The 6,843-nt window shown below is 34.8% G+C and overlaps 1 long non-coding RNA gene across 1 annotated transcript in view; it reads right to left on the bottom strand.

Annotated features, from left to right (window-relative positions):
- The window catches only part of LOC108536021 (uncharacterized), a 248,731-nt gene that overhangs the window by 13,721 nt on the left and 228,167 nt on the right, over window positions 1-6,843 (bottom strand). The window lies entirely within an intron of this gene.

Genomic DNA, 6,843 nt, shown 5'->3' with positions numbered 1-6,843 from the left:
TCACTCATAGGTGGGAACTGAACCATGAGATCACTTGGACTCGGGAAGGGGAACATCACACACCGGGGCCTATCATGGGGAGGGGGGAGGGATTGCACTGGGAGTTATACCTGATGTAAAGGACGAGTTGATGGGTGCAGCACACCAACATGGCACAAGTATACATATGTAACAAACCTGCATGTTATGCACATGTACCCTAGAACTTAAAGTATAATAATAATAAAATAAAATAAGCTTTCAGTCACATATACTGTGAAATTGTTTTGTGTATAATTAAGAAATATATATGGATCATTTATTCTATACATGATACTGTTTCAACACTTTGAGTTTACAGTCAGCTAGAAATTTAAAGGATGCCTGGCTTCCAGTACTAAAATGTATATTTTAAAACAGTTTTGAGGTATTGATTCCTCTTACCTTTTGAAATGCTTTTACTTTATTTTCTTAGCATCATATAGTATAAAGGATCATAGGCCAGAAAAACTTAATTAGCCTTATAGCCTTCCACTTATGAAATTTGTGCTTAGACTAGTAATTTACAACTCAAGAATCAATTTCTTCATCTGAATTTCAAAAGTAATGACAAGAGCTTTTAGAACTCAAGAAAATGGTAAATAAGGAAACATATACATATATGTTTACCCTGTTGATAATAAAACAGCAGGTCTCCTACTCTAGTTAATATTAGCACAATTAGTGTTAATATATTCAGATCTTTTCCATAATCAGATCATATGTCATACTGAGGTGTAAAATCAATTACCGTTCACTCCAATCTAAAATACCAAATATGCCTAAGACTGAATTTTTGTGTCCTCACAAAATTCATACGTTGAAATCTAACTCCTAATGTGAAGGTATTTACATGTGAAGTCTTTGGATGGTGATTATATCATGAGGATAGGACTCTCATAAATAGGTTAATTATCTTATGAAAGAGACTCCAGAGAGTTCCCTTGTCCTTTCTTCCATATGAGGAACATACTGAGAAAAGATTCTATGAACTAGGAAGCGGACCCTCACCAGATATGAAATTTGCCAGAGCCTTGATGCTGGACTTCCCAGACTCCACAACTGTGAGAAATAAATTTTTGTTCCTTATATACCACCTAGCCTGTAGCACTCTCTTACCACTATTCAAATGAACTACGATACCATCAATAACAATGCAAGAATTCTACATATGTATTTTTTAATCTTGCTAAAGTAAACACCAAGTTTAAAAAGAAATAATTTAAAGATGGTACTCTGAAACAACAACACTTCTATTAATAAACAATTACATTTTTTGGTGATCTATTAAATTTTTTAGGAACATCTTCACTCCAATCCAACCCACTGTTTTTGTAGACAAGATTGAATTTTGCTACACAATTCTCTATTTATGCATGAAAGCACTTCCCGTTTGGTGGTGATAGTCCTGAACCTCCTTCCATTTTGAATAAAAATTTTAAAAAATGAGGGCAGTAACTGACCCAATAACTTAGTAACTATCATGATTTTCCACTATAGAGTTGAAAGCCCATTATCAAAATTTATGGGATAGGGAAGCCATTCGGATACTACCACCATATTTAGAAACAAGAAAAAACATTTTCAAAACAATTTTCAACATTGAAAATTAAAATTAAAATAAGAAATTAAAATTAAAATAAGCATGTCATGATTTAAAACAGAAATACTTGAACAGAAACAGAACTTACCCACCAAGTTAGAACCTTAGAATCTGAAACAGTTTAACTGAGAGGTCAAAAATCTGCTCTTCCATCTTCTAATGGGAGATCTCAGGCAGATGCAAGTATTTAGGTCAAATTACTTTTGAAAACTTGGGGCAAGTATTATGCTCACCTATTTAGGTTTTGGTAGATATTAGTGCTCAATATATAGTAAGGTCTAGCTATGGGCAGTAAAGATGTTCTGAACTTGATAATGGAGGTTTATGCAGATGTAGAAGTAAATAGGGTCAAGGTTGGGTATTTTCAAATAAAAATAGTGACTGTATATATTATTTTGTAGATTCATTGCCTTTGTCTGATTTTATAATTTCAATGAATATTATGTATAAGCAGTGTGTAATGCCCCATCCATTTTAAGGAGCTGTCTGTTCATAACTGAGTTCCAATTGGCCAACCTATTAGGAAATGGGAATTTTTCAAGACAACCACAAGAGTAAACTTTGAACAACACGAAATTCCAGAGTTAAAATTCTTAACTCTGATTAAAGAAATGTTTGTAGTAAATGCTTTTTTTCTCAGTAATTGTTTTTTACCTGACTTCTGACTACTATGCTAACCTGATACTTTTATGCTAGAAGATATTTGATATAGCTAGCTATGGTTCATTCGAAAGATCATTGATAGGTTGTTACCAGGCATGGCCAAAAATACTCTCATCAATAAGGCAATGTCATCAGAAATTTTTAAGAGTAGAAATACTGATCATGTGATGTGCAATGTTAGAGAGGTATTAATCAGGAGAGGGCAACTCAATGAAGTTTACTTGGGAAGTAGCAGTGGTATATTCAAAACCCTCTAAGAGAAAAATCTGGCAAAAGCAACTCCCACATACACAAGCAGGTTACTTTACTGTCATTGGGGCCAAATACAGGGGCAATCAGAAACCTTCCTGCCACCCTTACTACGTGGTCTGAACCTTATGTTTCTTTGTCAGTAGAAACAAAAAGCCACCCATTTAACTGATAGGAGTGCCTGAATTAAGAGTCACTGATTGGCTGGCTGAGAGGCTAAGTTGGAAACAATATCACACTGTGTCCTCAACTTTTACAGGTTCCACCTGAAAGGCTTCCATAATCTTCAATTTCACTTTCTTTTCAGAAACACAATGTGTGATCATAGAATTGTACTTCTATATGGAAGACAGAAATTAAAGTGTTTCCTTTCCTAAAACATTGTGAACTATGATTTCATCATGATCATAAGAGAAATTGAATTATTTCAAGAAACATCATCTTTTCATCCTGTAATCCCAAGATGACTTTAAAGATCTCTCTAAGGGCCACTCTTGGTTAATTGGTGGGGTTTCTATCGGGTTTCTATAAATATATAGATCTATATATTTATCTATATATATAAATAAATACTGTATTTATACTGTGTATTTTATGGGAAGTAATCCCTACAATGGATGTCATGCAAATGGACTTTAAATGCTGTATTGAACAAACTCAATGTATTTGGTTCCATCTCTGTGACAAAAATTAGAATGGACAATAAAATGGCAACCTCAAAAAATTCTCTCGAAGTAAAGACAGTAGAGAAGAAAAAGTGGATATTTTGGGGATAAAATTTTCAGTGGACCTCTCTTGTGTCTGCTATTTTGCAACTAAGGCACCAGCTGCATTTTGTTCTGAGAAATCTTTTTAAGAGTATTTGTGTAGGGATGTACGGAACTGCTTGGAAGATAGTGTCTCTTTCAGGAACAAAGAAAACATTTGCTTACAGCTTGGAAGATAAGAGATCGTCTATCCCTTTGGAATAAAGAGCAGCAATGTTTGTACACAAAATATTTAGATTGCCCAAAATCACGATTCCTTTTACATAAAAATCCCCTCTGCACTGGCATGTGTCTGCTGGCTCTCCTTCCATCATTCTATACAACCCCTGATACTCAGGTTTTCACCCCCACTGGGAGTAAGAATATTTCCTTCTGTCTCTGACCAAGGAATCTTACATCTTCTACCAGGATCCATGAAATGTTGGCAGGCATAAGTGTTTGTTGCAAATAGTGCAAAATATCAGACTGTTTCCAGATCGGTACAACTAAAAATTCCATGTGGATAATTCAGATAAAAAATGGCACCCTCCCACCATGACACACCACTGTCTCAACTGACCAGCATACAACTACAGCTACCATGAAGTTCATGGTTTATAGGCTGTAAGTGAATAGATTAATTGGATAATTACCAATTAAGAGAGATATTGAAACACTTCTATTAATAAATAATTATCTTTTTTGGTGATCTATTAAATTTTTTAGGAACATCTTCACTCTAGTCCAACCCATTGTTTTTGTAGACAAGATTGAATTTTGCTGCACAATTCTCTATTTATGCATGAAATCACTTCCAATTTGGTGGTGATAGTCCTGAACCTTTTTCCATTTTGAATGATACCACTGGCAATGGCAACAGCATACTTAAACCATCACACAGAAAGAACTATTGACATTCTAAATAGTATGTAACAAATATATTTAAAAGGTAGGATTGCTAGAGGTACAGAAGTTGATGATCATTAATGGAAATACAGTAATGTAAGTCTCAGGGCAGAACATCTCTCAAAAATGTAGTCTTTATATATAATATAGAATTGACTAACAATTAAAAAGGGAATTTGACTTCTTGTAGCAACTGGCTGGCAGTGGATAGAGGGAAAAAAAAAACAAAACACCATCAAGTTGTTGTTATAAGAGTGGATGAATAGTGACCAACATGACACCTGGAAATCAGTATCTATAGAATCCAGTAGAAGATATCTGAAATATGCTTACATTCACAAACCAGTACAACCTAAACTTACTGGTCAGTGTCATCTGGTCAAAGGACCTGTGACTGGGAAGATGCAGTACATGGTCAAAGGTCACATCTGATGCAAAGAATTGAAGAATGGTACTGTAATTTTAATTGATGTATGGTATGTAAAACATTGCTTTACTTTCTGCTACATGAATGTATTATAACAAAAAGGTTATAATTTTATTGTCAAAATTAAATGTAATTCAGACTTTTGTACACCATGAATCATAGAATGAGTGAATATTTCTGGAAGCTTATTTAAAGCCTCTAATTAATGTAATACTTATGAAGACTTACTGGCTAGAAAAATACATTTGGCTTTTAAAACACTGCATGCCCTATTATAATCTTACAAATATTCAAATGACTATGAATAAAAAACAAAAAAAAAATGAGCTAGAAATATACAATTAAAAGGCCTTAGAAGGAACACAGCTATTAATAAAAAGATTATGGCAATAACTCCTGAACCCTGTTTTGTTTCAAATCCAGATGGACACTGGGGTTTGAAGTACATTTTTTTGAATAAAATTTTGAGGAAACTTTAAGACCCATAAAAACACAACTGAGACATATGTGTCAAAGAGATATTGACAGAGCTTGGAAAGTATCTCCAGAAGAAAAAAGTTACCCAGAGCCCTATAATCCATTCTGATCAAATCCCCTTGAAGGTAATAAAAGATATTTAACAAAATATACTGGTGGTATTTACTAATAGCATATACATTATTTGACTAGGAGTTCTTATGACAAACAAACTTGTAATCCAGAGATTTTGGAGAGGAGGGAATATAGCTTCTTGTAATATGTCATGAAACTTTGGTATGTAAAATAAGACTGTTTATTGATGAAAATGACTGCCTTTTATGTAAACAATAATAACATATAGCACTTAGAAAACTCATATATTATAGCTGGACATCATTGTTTCCTTAAGGAGGCTGGAAAAAAATAGGAAAATACATCTGTAGCTGTAGACTTGCCGCTTCATCTGTGCTTCACGACTACTTCTACTTTGAAAGAAATATTAAAGTTTGATATTGGGTAAGATCTGAGATTCCTGTATCTGATTTGATGATATGATATTTTCTGTTATCTCAATGTACACACATCTCAATGCATAATTTTGTGAAAGGCAATACACATGTTAGCTGAATAATACAAGTTTCCATTGGAGTTTTGTTTCATTGTGTTTTGGTTTTTATTGAGGGAAAAGAAAGAGGGGAAATAAACTGTCATTACTCAAGGAGAGCGTGCATGGTACAACCTTCTGACTCTGAGTCCAAAGTTTAATTTCTCGTACTTGAAGCTCGTGGTATTTTGTTTGCTCAAGAATGGGAAGGACGGGGTGGTTAACAGACTTCTTGTTGGAATTATTTAACAGACTTACGTAATTTCCTGAGTCTATTTTCTTTTCCATGTTTCAATTGTGTGATGGGAAAGTGAGTCATTTTTCTAAGGACTAAAATACAATATAAGAATAAACTTTATAATTCCAAAGAGTTTGAAGAAAAGAATATTTGACCAAAAATAGACACATTTCCCTTTCATTGTTGTCATCTACAAACATCCAAGGCACTTTTCTATTTATGAGGTTCTTGAGTCTTGGTTCACACTCTTTCTATCCCTTTTCCTCCATGGGATCCATATCCATATGGAAAAGTTGCCCATAATTCTGGTCTCCAAAGTTGTGTAGCCCATTAACTAAATTATAATTTATTTTCCACCTTTATCCCCCAATCTCATAGCCATACTTTTCAACCTGTCAATATAATAGCATAACTTCTGAAATACCTAATTCAAGTATCCTGTGATTTGAAACCCCCTCCTATATTTCTTGTTCACTTAAGTGGTAACACTTTCAAAATCTCTAATCTATAATTCCAAGACACTAAAAGTTTTAAAAGAAAATAGGCCGGGCGCGGTGGCTCAAGCCTGTAATCCCAGCACTTTGGGAGGCTGAGACGGGCGGATCATGAGGTCAGGAGATCGAGACCATCCTGGCTAACACGGTGAAACCCCGTCTCTACTAAAAAAAAAAAAAAATACAAAAAACTAGCTGGGCGAGGTGGCGGGCGCCTGTAGTCCCAGCTACTCGGGAGGCTGAGGCAGGAGAATGGCGTAAACCCGGGAGGCGGAGCTTGCAGTGAGCTGAGATCCGGCCACTGCACTCCAGCCTGGGCGACAGAGCCAGACTCCGTCTCAATAAAAAAAAAAAAAAAAAAGAAAGAAAGAAAATGGTGGTTTCATAAATTTGGTGCTAAAACACACTTTGTGGTAAAACCTGACATAACTGACTT

The sequence above is a fragment of the Rhinopithecus bieti genome, unplaced genomic scaffold (assembly GCF_001698545.2).
Source record: "Rhinopithecus bieti isolate Rb0 unplaced genomic scaffold, ASM169854v2 scaffold_1244, whole genome shotgun sequence".
Taxonomy (NCBI): Eukaryota; Metazoa; Chordata; class Mammalia; order Primates; family Cercopithecidae; genus Rhinopithecus; species Rhinopithecus bieti.
The sequence above is the reverse complement of the archived record's forward strand: the minus strand, read 5'-3'. Positions and strand labels throughout refer to the sequence as shown.